This window comes from Notamacropus eugenii, chromosome 6, assembly GCF_028372415.1.
Source record: "Notamacropus eugenii isolate mMacEug1 chromosome 6, mMacEug1.pri_v2, whole genome shotgun sequence".
NCBI classification, from domain to species: Eukaryota; Metazoa; Chordata; class Mammalia; order Diprotodontia; family Macropodidae; genus Notamacropus; species Notamacropus eugenii.
The window spans coordinates 300,425,143-300,439,139 of NC_092877.1; the positions used below are offsets into that span (position 1 = coordinate 300,425,143).

The 13,997-nt window shown below is 38.4% G+C and overlaps 1 long non-coding RNA gene across 1 annotated transcript in view; it reads right to left on the bottom strand.

The window, feature by feature from the left end:
- LOC140509641 (uncharacterized) overlaps positions 1-7,114 on the bottom strand; it is an 89,255-nt gene extending 82,141 nt beyond the window's left edge. Inside the window, exon 1 of the long non-coding RNA XR_011968855.1 lies at positions 7,039-7,114. This is a non-coding gene — a long non-coding RNA (uncharacterized lncRNA). The remainder of the gene's footprint in view (positions 1-7,038) is intronic.
- Positions 7,115-13,997: the final 6,883 nt, after the last annotated feature.

Consider the following 13,997-nt stretch of genomic DNA (forward strand, 5'->3'; position numbering starts at 1 on the left):
GACATCCTTCAGCATTAACTTTTATGTTACAGATGTCATTCTGTTATGTCTTACTACCAAGTGTCTGACTCAGTGGGGCGAAATACACACTGGACCTTCATATCACATCATATTTAACTGTTTTTAATTAAAGACACAGATGGCAATGTTCCTTCTTTTTTTCCCCATAAGACTTGATCTGATCAATACACTACACATGCAGAACAAAATGATACATGAGCAAAAACTGATGAAGACTATACCTATATGCATAGAGTTTAGTGCTGTAATCCAATAAGATTTATAGTTTAAATTAATTTGGTGCATGGTAACATGGCTTCAGTGGTAAGTAATTCACCTAAATGATTGTGATCAATGTTTCTTTTACTCAGGTAGCTCAAAGTTTTAGTTTTTCTCTTTTCACTTTGTTAATTTTCTAGAGTTCAGTTCAGTTCAAAAAGAATTTAGTAAGTGACAACTATGTGAAAGGCACTAGATGTGCAAAGATGAAAAACACCTAAAGTCCCTTCCTATCTTTCAATCTAACTGCAAAGATAACCATTTCGTACAACATTGAACGTGATGCAATTCGTTCTGATTCAACAAACATTGCTACAATAAATGCAAGACACTGTGCTAGTGATACAAAGACAAAAACATCAGAGTCTATACATATATACATGTATGCATACATACATACATTTCTTTCATGTATACAACATATACAAAATAACACAGTTAATTAGAAAAATAGAGAAAATTAACAAGGGGTTGGGGAGGATGGGAAAGGAGAAGGGAACATTTCTAAATCACCTATTGTGTTAAAAGCACTATGCTAAAGATGTCAGTAAGCATGTCAGGAGAGGTCTTGTGGAGGTGATGAGACAAAGGAAACACCTACACAAAAAATATGTTAGGAAATATGGAGAATTTGAATTGCTTTCAACTAAGAGGAAGTCAGAAAGTTCTCATAGTTGAGAGAGCACTTGACCTGTGTCCTGAAGGAAAAAGGATCTCCACAGAAAGAAATGTGGAAAGAGTATATTTCAGATTGAGGGGATGGAGGAGGTCTCCATGCACCTTTTCATTAGCAGTGCATTCAGTGTGTCCAAAGAACAAAGTCTTCAATCTGACTCTTCAACAGTTTAAATCCCCATTGCCTTGGTCTCTTTCTTCTTCCCTCCCCAGAATTTTAATGACCCACAGCTGAGATTTTGTTTTCTGGGTATTTTTGCTCCAATTCTGCTAGAAATCTCCCATACTTCCCTGTCCTGACACATACATACACACTTGAAGGGTCTTGGAAGATCATTTGGCACTTTGAGTCACTAGACTATGGACTGGCTGAAGGTGAGTTAGGGTAGAAGAACCAGCATGATCACTCTGCTTCAGTAAGGAGAGGGATGGAGAACACCAGGTCATGCTGGAGTGGCACAGGGGAGAAGACAGGACCCATTGGGAATAAGGTCTAGATACTCTTCCCTTGGGGAACCTCTGGCTAAATAGATGAAAAAAGGAACATTCAAAGAGGTTTAACTGTATAAGAAGCTAGGAATGATAGGATGTTTTCCAAACTTAGGGTCAAACAGGAAGTAGTCCAGCTGCAGCTGGATTCTAGCTCCCCTAGGACAACAATATAGGTTCATCAGGTAAGGGTGGGAGACAGGAAGTTGAAGTAAGGAGGTGAAGTCTGGAAAAGACCTCAGAAAACATGCAGTCCAACATTCTGGAATGGAATTCCTTCTATAATCCAGACAATAAAAATCCATCCAATTTTAAGAGACAGTCATTTCCATTTTTGGAAGGCTAATTATGAATCAATGTTAAATCTGCCTTTTACCACTCTACCCATTGCTTCTATTTTTGCCTCTTATTGTTACTGTGGTTGTCCTTCCTTCTCCAAGAGGACCATGCCATCAAGATGATGCCATGACTTGCAGTTGACTTTGATTTGAGTGAGGGAGGGCTGTGCAAGGTCACAAGTCTCTTTCCTCTTCTGATACAGTCCTCCAAATAAAGATAACTCCTTTTAAGTCTTCTATTCTCCAGGTTAAAGATCCTTTGTTCCTCTAATGGGTATAGGATCTCATTTTAATCAAAATCATTGTTTTGCCCAAATGTTGTCTTGGCGTATGGGAGATTTGATCTAATTGTTTTTCCTTCTAGGTCTTGTTCCTCAAAATCTAAGCATTTATGGGAGGAGTAATCTCAGTGGGTGGGATATGGGGAGAGCAGATTTGCTGATATGCTTATTAATGAAGATTAGAGGAAGGTCTGAGATTGGAGGAAGCCAAAGGAACCTAGAAATGCTCACATCAAACATATGCTAAAGCTATTTATCAGTATGTAGAAGCTTGTTTTCTACTCTACCCACTCCACCTCCCCCACAGTCCCTTCTGTGGATAAATTCATATTTGTTAAACAAGTCATTCTGTTATTCCACTTTCCCTTATTTACCAAGTCTAACCTTGATCCAACTCTTTAGCTTGCAAGGGTATCCTAAAATGAAACCACTATTCAGAACTGTGCTAGTTTACATGGCCAGCCTAATGTGTTAGTACAGGGGGAATGAATAAAACCATTTCCTTTGCAGCCAGTATGACTTACATGCCCCACAGCTGCAAATTCTCTGAGTCACCAAGCTTGAAATCTTGGAGTCATCATCTGCTCCTCCTTCTTCTGCAGTTTCTGTCACCAACTCCTATGGAATCTTCCTCCTGAATAGGTCTCTAACTTGTTATTCAGACTTTCCTCCATCCCGTGTGGCTGTCATCACATCTTTTCCAAATCGCTGTAATAGCCTTCTAACTGGTCTCTTTACCTCCAGTTCCTCACCCTTACCCCCAATCCACCTTGCACACAGCTGCCCCATTAATCTTTCTTAAACACTTGCTTTCACCAAGGTGCTCCCTGCTCAAAGTATACAAGCACTCCCCACTGTCCATTGGAGCAAATCCAAACTCCTCATCCTACTAACCATAGGCCTACCTTACCTTGCCAACATTTCCGTATTATTACTCCCTTATAATGCATTTTCCATTACAGTGGTGCTGGAGTCTATAACTCCCATGTGTAAGTCGTGAATGAATGAATGAATGAAAAAAAGGACTTATTCAGTGCTTGCTATGTACCAATCATTGTGTTACACACTGGGTTGTAGGATTGGGGTGAAGGATTAATGAAAGGAAAGGAGATAGGAGCCATACTCATTCCTGAATTTATATCTTTACTTAAACTTTCCCCTCCCCCATTTGGAACACTTTCCTCAGTTTTATCCTCCTTTTCAAATCTTACTATTTCCTTAAAACCCATCTTTCTTTTCACCTCCTCCATGCAGTCTTCCTAAATAAACTCAGTCAGACCTAGTCTTTTTGATTCTGAATTCCCTTAACACTGTCTAGACCATACACTTGATTTTATTTGCTCTAGCACTCTATTGTATAGTCTCCCATCTTTCTCTAATGGTTTCATATTGGCAAATCAATGTTTTATGTGTACATGTCCTATCTGACTCAAAGATTACCAGTTCCTTGAGATAATATCATTTCATATACTACTGAACTAAGATACAACAGATGCTGAAAAACTAAGAGCAATAGAATTGACCAAAAAACTGGATGATTGGCTAAAATCGTACATATGTTACATCTTACTTTAAGACATTCATCTGCAACTTTGTTCTGTAGTTAGCAATATTGACCAATTATCCAGGACTCAAAAATTAGGGTCACCAGATCACTGGGGCCAGCGTCTAACTTTCAGTCTCAAACATACCAATCTTTCTTTGTTTAACTAACATTTTTACTGACATACTAATATTGACTAACATTTTTACTGACACATAATAATAGCTTTCATTTATACACGCTTTTGACAAGGTTGAAAAGTAGTTAATATATGTTATCATTTAATCTTCATATCAACTCTGCAGGGTAATTATTATGGGCATAATTATCCCCATTTTGCAGATGAGGAAACTGAAATTCAGAGAAGCTAAATGACTTACCTATGATGATATGGCTAGTAAACAACAAGTTGAAAAGTGGCAAATTCAGATAATCAGAAGCAGGATTTGAAACCAGGTCTTTTTACTGCAGACCCAGCATCCTATCCATTATGCCACTATGGCTTATCCTATTCACCATGGCTTATTAACTTGTGGGGACTATGGGGTGTTCAAGGAGGGTTTGCCAAGCCCTTTTCAGGGCTTTCCATTCCTTCAGTCCTTTTCATCCACCTTTGGTATCTTCCTGAAACTCAACTCTTACCTGTGGCTCTAAGAAGCTGTAGTATGAGCAGTAGCCATACCTTGGTAAACTATCTCAGCAGATGGGCTCAACCAGATTGAGGGTAAACCCATTAGTGAGTTAGAGGGGTATCTACCCCAAGTATATGAAGATTTCCCGTAGTTGAATGGGTAGATCCAATGTCCATGAGGGTGGATGAAGCAAGCACTATGGAGTGCGTAGAGACACTGAAGATGCTGAGGTAATCTATTGCATCCTGGGTCACTGCCAGGCATCTTGACTTTTGTCTTACCACTGGACTTCGATGACTGTGGAAGAAAGAGGTCGGTGCTTTGTGCAACTCTGTCTCCCTTAAATCTAATTCACACATGAGTCAAGACATTGCTCCATGATGGCATTGATTCTCTTCTAAAATGAAGGACAAAAACAACATTAACTTGTGTTATAAGAAATAAGTGTAGGTGGTCCATTTACCACACTGAAGTGCAACTTCCTGTATGCATTGACTCTCAGCTGTCAAGACCAGTGCTATGGTTTGGTATGGTCAGGAACTACACATTTGCTCTCTTCCTCTTGTACTACGCCAGCAATCAGGGGACTTGGCTGCAGAAGACCCTAAACTTCTAATTTCTTAAAGCTCTTGTCTGGATGGTTGCCCTTACGTGGGAGTGGTCAGCTTTTACATTTCCTTCCAAGATGGATTTTGTTCTGCAATTAAGTTTCTACCCCCAAATTCCACTCTAGTTTATTCCAATAGAGTTAAACATTTGTCTCTGTCTAGTTTCTCAAGCATAGTTTATAGCTCTCAGCTGTTGGCCAATGTGCACAATCACTCCCTTGAATAAGAACATTCTAAATCATATTTATTTTGGTTTAGTTATAGCTACTCTACTGAAAAACCTGTTTGAAAAATATGTCCAGTGATAAGATCTCATACTTTACACAATTATCCTCAGCCATAGATAATCTAACAACCCTCCTCAGTTTAGTAAGCATGATAACGTTCAGATTTCTCCAGCCTCAGAGGCCTTTGCAAAGTATTCCAGTCATTAAAACCTAAGACAACAAACCATCCATTTCAAATGGTCAGCAGTGTTCCCAATGCCCCAGCAAATTAAATTAGAAGACTATCCAGTTGGTGAGTAAACATCCCACTCATTTACCTAGTGTCTGCTTCTTTTATTTGGTCTTTAGGAATTTAAACAATTTAAGGTTGTTTAGCTCTAAGGACAACCTTTCCTTTCTGGATATTTACTTGGGCCTTCCTGGTATTTATTTAAGGATATTAGAAGAGTTTGGGGGAGGATTTTTTTTTCCTGTTCCAGAGGCTTGGGAGATTGATTCAGCTGTTCTGTGGGGCTTATAATGATGAGAAAAAGAATGAAAATGAAGTTCTGGACTTGGGGTTAAGAGATATCTGGGTTCAACTCTCAGCTTTGGCATTTTCCTAGCTGTGTGACCTTGGGCAAGTCCCTTGTGTTCCCAAAGCCTCAATTTCCCCATTTGTAAAAATGAGGTTGATATTTGCAATATTGTATAATTGTCTTTTAAAAAAATTACCTTAGTGTCCCAGATAAAATCCCACCTTCCACAAGCTTTTCCTGATCCTCTTTATTGCTAGCGTCTTCTCCCATTGATTATCTTCTGCTTATCCTATACATATCTTGTTTGTACGTAGTTTTTTGTGTATCATCCCCCTCTCTCACATTTGATTGGCTCCTTGAAAGGAAGGATAGTCTTTTGCCTTTTTTTTTTTGTATCCCAAGTGGTTAGCACAGTGCCTGGCACACAGTAGAGGATAAATGTTTATTGCTTGATTAATTGATGTAATATCAGGTTTGCAAGAGTTAAACATGGTACAATGGCAAGTTCCCACAGAAATAGGTCGTCTAAGTGTCCCAGTTAGGAGGGAAGTGTAGGGGGTCATCTGACCACATTCATGGTGAGTAAATAAGCAAAGAGGAACAGAAAACAGGAACCCAATCCAGAAAGGTCTGAGATGGGCGCCTCTGAGGCAAAGGCAATACTCATTTTCTCCCATGGACAAACCATAAGGTTCTTGTAAATTGGCAGTTTCCGGGTCAATTGGCCTACGGTTACGGTCTTGAATGCTCCCCAAATACAGTGTGGGGCAGGAAACTCTTCTGCATTTCTGCGTACAGAGAAATGTATAGAACTTAGGAAAGAAGAAAAGGAATATAAAAATCCATTATTAACTTTTTAAAAAGTTGTATATAAGAGATTTAGCAAACCTTTCTGTTCATGACACTATGGGCTTTGTTTTCATAATACTGAAACAATAAGTGAAATATGGCAAATCCAGACAATCCAATGTTTTTCTGACTACACAATGACAAATAATTACTTTGGTTGATTTTCCCATTGATTTTTGGGATCTTCTTACTGAATTTTCAGATTGTTCTGAGGGCTTATAGCTTGTTCTCCAGCACTATCATGGGACTGTGGTCATACTGATGTTGGAATGCCTTCAAAGATGGAGATTGCATCCAGTTCCTGCCTCTGCATTCTGTGCCATGCTTGTTCATATCTTCCCATACATTTGCTAAAGGAGGTCCAATCCAAAGTTCTGAAAGCCTTCCTCATATTTACCTCATTTTTATATAGCACCTAGATCTCAGGGTCCAAGGCATCAGGTTCCCAAGCCCTCAACAATATGTTTCTCTTTCTAACCAACAGTTTGACAAAAGGACAGTCAATTTTTTTTAAAAAAGTTAATTAATCAGCCTAGCAAATACACTGATAAGAAATGATCATCTCATGCACACCTAGGGAACACTCTTCTGTAACTTACCATACCACCACTGTGGAAAGATGAAGAGAGGAAATGCAACTAGGACACATGCATAGAGAAAATACACATAAGAAACATGTGTTGGTAGGGTACATAGCTTGTGAGCTCACAATCTTCTGATACTGCAGAGTTGCTGATGTCTTTTGGTGATGTCAGCACACTACTGTCTACTAGTTGACATGTTTCTTCTCTCTTCTGAGAGCTAAACCTGAAGGACATCATGACTGATGAGTTTTTGGTCACCAATCTCTCTCTGCTACCGCCAGCTACTGGGTATCAGTCTTTGCAGGTTATCTGTTTCTACCTACTAACATGTGATGGCTCAAAAGCTTTTCTCTGATATAATAGCTCATAGCCACAGCTTAAGAGCCATTACGTATATCAAGGGAGAGCTAGGAAAAATAAAAACCCCAACAAATTCAGAAACAAACAAAACACCTTCAAGATACCCCCCAAGCTAAGGTTAAATATATTACTTTATTTTTTAAAAATTAATTAATTTATTTTTAGTTTTCAACAAACACTTCTGCAAGATTTTGAGTTACAAACTTTGTCCCCATCTCTCCTTTCCCCCACCTTAAGACACCATGCATTCTGATTACCCCTTCCCCCAATCTGCCCTCCCTTCCATCACACCCCTCCCTTCTCTTATCCCCATCCCCTCTATTTTCTTGTAGGGCAAGATAGATTTCTATACCCTATTGCCTGTATATCTTATTTCCTAGTTGCATGTAAAAACAATATTTGATATTTGTTTTTAAAACTTTGAGTTCCAACTAAGTATATTACTTTACCTGGTAATAATTGAGGCTTATGGTCCAGGTCAACTATTGGACTTGAGCTAAAAGTTCTTTATAAACTCTACTTTACCCTTAATTGTGAATTTGTGTTTTAAGACTTTTTTTGGGAAAAATCTCTTAGGAATTTCATAGAGGTTGGAGCATATCATTCCTAAGATCATTTTTACTTGGCATGCAAAGGAATTAGGGGGGGAAAAAAGACCTAGAGAACCAACTGGGATATACTCCTTCCTTTATTATCCATATTTACAAGCAAATAAAATTAGAATTCCCTTTTGTTTATCTCCAGCTAACAAAGAAATGCTGGCTCCCTTTCTGCAGCTATCAGTTGTACATTCACGTTGTCTATTCATTGTTTAGTCATGGCTTGATCTCATTATGTGACCAGTCCGTTTTTTCCCACCCCAGTTATATATTTCTCTGACAGCATCCGTTGAATCATTTCTGCATATTCCTCACTGTGATATTTTGAGGTCTGCCATGCCCATCATCCATTTCTATATTACCCTTTGGGTGACCCACAGCTTTAATTATTTGGAGACTTAGATATCCTATGACTCATCACCATACATTATCATCAAAAGAGTATAGGTGCTAAAAAGATGAATATTTATTTATGGGAGAAGTTTAGGATCATTAACAAAAGTGTATTTTCCAAAGGCTACCTAGCTCCATCTTTTCCTTTCTGTCCCGCTCTGGGTCCAGCTCACTTTCTGTCAAAGGCTAATGGATCAGCACTATGGATTGTCCATTCAACTACGTGTCATAATCTAGAAATATATCTCTTTCATCCTCCAAGTGAATGATCAAGCAAGCACTCTGATCTATGTAATTTTTAAAGTCCATACATAATTTTGTTCTGTAAATAGCTTCTCTTTAAAAAGAGTGAAAACAAAACAGAATAAAAAAAATACTGTTACCCCACCCTCAAATTTCCTTCTTCATGGAACAAAAGAATACATACATGTTGTTTTGTTCTGTACTTTGTCAGATGAACTTTAAGAATATGACTATTGACTTCTTTCCTGCATGTAGCAATTATTTTTGGATTTGCTTGCTTGGCCTTTATTAGGAATTTTTAATAAGAGCTAGAGATAAGCTGAAGAGGCTCAGAAAACATGTTTCCTTCCAAACTGGCAGGTGTTGTGAGACCCTCTTGGATGGATATTTGAATTCAAATTATGTCACTTCCTAATGGCCCTGCTGTGGTTATCTTTCTGAGTACTGTTTCCTATCACCCCAAATAAGGCTTCTGGGAACTCCAATGAAGCCATGAAAATGCTCATTGGCTGCTCGGCCTCGATGTCGTTAACACAAGTTCCATCTTCTGAAGGTGGTTATTCTGGAAATTATAGTGAGTGAAATTAACAATCATGCTTAATTACTTGTGCTCATGTATTGCCTACAATCTAGCCCTGTCAGCCCGCCCTTTCCTTATTAAGGAGTCATAACCTTAATCTGGCCATTTCGTTTGGTTCTGGCTTAATGCCCTCTTCTCTTCTAACCAGGCAGCTCATATGCTCATCAGTAAAATGTGAGAATTCAAATCTAAGGCTGTCTTCATGACCCTTTAGTGAAAGCTCAATCCCAGTGGGAGCATTTCTTTTTATTTTTTGATAGATTATTCCTATTTTTTTTTAAAAAAACATTCCCCTTTCATTGCTCCTCCTTTATTTCCACCATATGCCCAAATACTTTAAATTTAAATTTAATACAAAAGGAAAGAAGAGAATTGGTCTCCTAAAAACAATGACCATCTTCAACCTGATCCAGAGAGCAGACGAGCCTAGACCTTAAAATCAAGGATGCCAATTAGCCTGTGAGAAAACAGATTCTGTTTAACAAAGGAATATAGATTTCTCACACACTTCCTTCTTAGAAGCTCTCTTTGATATCTTGGCACTTACTTTATGTGTAAAGGCAAAAATATATCTTCAGGTTCATATAAAAGTGTCTATTTTCTCTGCTGAGGTTCACAGTTGGTTTTTGAAGTGATGCGCTTGCCTCTGGTATGAAATTATAAGCAGAGCTGGTATCAAGAACAAGTAGCAGGGGGGCTGAAATATTGCATATATTGTCAGGTTTTTTTTTGATGTATTGATTGGTTTGTTGATTTTTTCTCTCCTTTCTCTTTTTCTTTTAGAAAAAAATTCTTTGTTATATGAGAAGGCTCTCTTAGAGGGGTGGGGGATAGATATGAAGAGAGTGAGGGCTATGTAAAAAATAGTAGACATCAATAATTTTTTTTTTAAAGGAGCCAGGGTCTTCCTTATCAAGGACTCCAGTGAATTGAATACCTATGATCCAGAAAATCTAGAATAAAGACTCCGATCACCTTTAAAAAAATATTGTCATACCCATTGTTTTTAATGCTGCCATTTCCATTTGGCAACTGTTCAAATACCTTAATATGGCAATCATTAGCTCCCTAACCCTTCTCTGTTTTAAGCTAAACAACTGTAAAACCCTTCAACCATTTTTTCACGTGGCATGATATTGAGACCTTTTACCATTATAGTTGCTATTCTTTAAATTCTTACTGGTACTTACCTTTGTAACCTTGACCAAGGCATGGCACCTCTATGAATATCAATTTTCTCATTTATAAATATCAAGGGATTGGAGTAGATGATCTCTTAGATCCCTCCAGTTTAGTATTTTATTATTCTCTGATCTTAGTTATCATGTGTCTGGTCTTGGCATATTTTACTCAGTAATGCACATACATTTCCCCTTGAAAACAAGAAAGTAATATGTTTTGATTGCAATAAATGTGTCTTGATTAGTTTGGATAACTTTTAACTTAAAGACAAATCTATGAATCTGTATTCATCAAAATAACCACTTTGCATGAGTAATTTATTTTAGGTCCTAACAGTCATTCTCAGAGAGAATAGAATGCAAGAACCTATAAGGGAGATTGATGTTAGATTTAGGAAAAATAGAACATTTTCACATGAATACACATTGTTAAATATCTGAGAAAGTTGTGGAGCTTGCAAGTTACAATGAAAGGATATATGAGACTATTGGATAGAGCTATAAAATTATTTTTCAAGGGTCATGATGGACTATTCTTGGAGAAAATTACTTTAGTCATGTTGAAATTTATGATGGTACTCTAACTGTAAAGGTCCTGTAACCACTGACCACAAGGTCTCCTTGTTACTTGACTATTGACACAGCCATCCAAGAGAGAATAAGGAAAGTGCTGTCAAAGATTTTGCAACCATTGGTCTTGTAATGCAGAACCATCAAATGCCCAGTCCTTTGGCAACTTCTGCTAAATCATAGTCATTCATTAATAAGACTTTCTCTGGGACAACACATTCCAGAGGGAAACATAAAATAGAAAAAGCAGAAAAAGCCACCTAAGTAACCATGCACTCCAGAGACACATCTGTGTCACAAAATGATTTCAGTATGTCTTCTTCCAAAGCACACAGCTCTGTTGTCACAATATAATGGGATTGCTTAAATGATAACAGATCAGAGACTCTAGATCTTCCAGATTTTATCTTTTGTTTGTAGGTATCCTCAGAGTAGAAGAAAGACTGGTGCTCTTAGCATTTATTGGCAATAGTTTCTACCTTCCTGAGCCCCAGATACGACTTTAGGAACAGCAGCCAATACACCCCAAGGGTAGCCAGTGGGTAGCTTATTCCCTTAAAATTATGCTTCAAACTAAGTGTAAAACTCCAAGCCAGTTTTTCAGTCTTCCTATTAGTCCTCCCCAGAGATTATGTATTTCATTGTGTTACCTGAAGGGAAAGAAAAGAAGGAAGAAGATAGAGTACCTGACTTTTCTCCTAGTAAGTGCCCCTGACCAAGTGATAAATTGAACCCCTCCAATCATTTATAATAATATTATTACATATACTCAGTATATATAATATATATTTATATTACCTCAGGTTGAAGTCAATCCCTCCTTGGCTGAACTTCCAATTGAAGAAGAGGTGTTGAGGGGCATTAGGCTACTTTCACGTGGCAAAGCACCTGGTGCTGATTCTATTCCAGCTGAGATTCACAAGGTAAGGGAGCCATTGCTCACAGAAAAACTGACTGAAATTTTCAAGGTTTTATGGCAAGAGGAGGTTATCCCCCAGGAGTTCAAGGATGCCTCCGTTGTCCATCTCTATAAAGGTAAAGGGAATAGATTGTCCTGCGACAATCATGGGGAGGGGGGTCTCTCTCTTAGTCATTGCTGGCAAGATTCTTGCTAGAGTCCTCCCTAATATGCTGATCCTTCACCTGGAAGATGGTTATATACCTAAGAGCGAGTGTGGCTTCAGAAAGGGCCGAAGAAGAGTTGGTATGGTGTTTGCTGCCCAACAACTCCAGGAGAAACGCCAGGAGCAGAACAGAGGTCTGTACACAACATTTATAGATCTTACCAAGGCTTTTGACACTGTTAGTCATGAGGGCTTATGGAAAATTATGTCAAAATTTGGCTGCCCAGAGAAGTTTATCAGCATTGTATGTCAATTTCATGATGACATATTTGGGTTCTGGATAGTGGACAAAGCTCTCACGTCTTCTCAGTCACCAATGGAGTGAAACAGGGCTGTGTGCTTGCTCCCATGCTTTTCAGTATGATATTTTCAGTCATGTTTTCAAATGCTTTCAATGAGGATGAACACGGCATCAAGGTCAAGTACTGTACTGATGGTAAGCTCTTCAATTTGAAAAGGCTACAAGCCAAGACCAAAGTGGAGGGAGTGTTGGTGCATGATTTTCTATTTGCAGATGGGTGTGTACTCAATGCAACCACTGAAGCTGATATGGAACAAAGTATGGATCAATTCTCTGCTGCCTGTGCTAATTTTGGCCTAATTAACACCAAGAAAACATAGGTGCTCCATTAGCTACCACCACACCATCCATACATGGAACCATTGGTTGCAACAAATGGAGAAGTTTTGAATGTCGTGGATAAGTTCACTTACCTTGGTAGTGTACTTTCCAAGGATGTACACATTGACAATGAGTTTGACACACATTGCCAGAGCTAGCTCAGTGTTTGTGAGGCTCCGAAGAAACATTAGGGAGAGAAGAACTATTAGACTGACTACCAAACTAAAGATCTACAGAGCCATTGTGTTGACTTCATTGTTGTATGCCTGTGAAACATGGACAGTCTACCAGTGCCATGCCAGGAAACTTAATCACTTCCATTTGAATTGTCTTAGGAAGATTCTGAGGATCACCTGGCAGGATAAGGTACCAGACACTAAGGTCATTGCTTGAACTAAACTGCCAAGCATTCAAACTATGCTTCAGAGACTGCAACTCCGATGGGCTGGCCACGTTGTTCAAATGCAAAATGTACACTTGCCAAAAAGACTATTCTAAGGAGAACTCGCATGGGTCAGGCAGTCACATGGTGGTCAGAAGAAGTGATAAGGACACACTTAAGGTCTCTCTCAAGAACTTTGGATTTGATTGTGGGAGACACTGGCACAGGACCTCTCAGCATGGTGTGCCCACATCAGAAAAGCTGTTCTCTATGAGCAAAGCATAATTGAAACAGCACAAAGGAAACATAGGATGTGCAAATTCAGAGTAATTTTCCCAAATGTTCACATGGACTATCTGTGCCCACTCTGTGATAGAGCATTCTGAGCTCATATTGGTCTGATCAGCCCTAGTCATACACAGTGAAACTTTACTTTATCATAGTGATTTCATTTTGGTCCTCTTTGAGAATGAAGGAAAACAACCATTATGTATACTATATTATAATCATTATATACTATATTATAATTATTATCTTGGATCATAGAGTTAGAATTAGAGGAAGCTGGTAAATACATTACTTACCCAAGGCCACATAGATAGTAAATATCAAAAATGAGATTTGAATTTGGGTCAAGATCCGGGGCTCTTTCCACTAAAAGATGGTGCCTCCTTCATATGAAATATATTCCTATATGTTCTACAATAAGTCACTGGAATGCAACCAAATCACAAAATCTCAGTTAGAAGGGACTTTAGACATTATCTAACTTAGACTATATCCAAAGAGGACTCCCGTTATAAAATCCCAACAAGTAGATATTAAACCTTTTAGTGATACAGAATTCACTATCATCAAAGGCAGCAAGGATATTTTATTTTGGAATAATTCTAATTATTAAAAGGGGAAAATCTCTTACG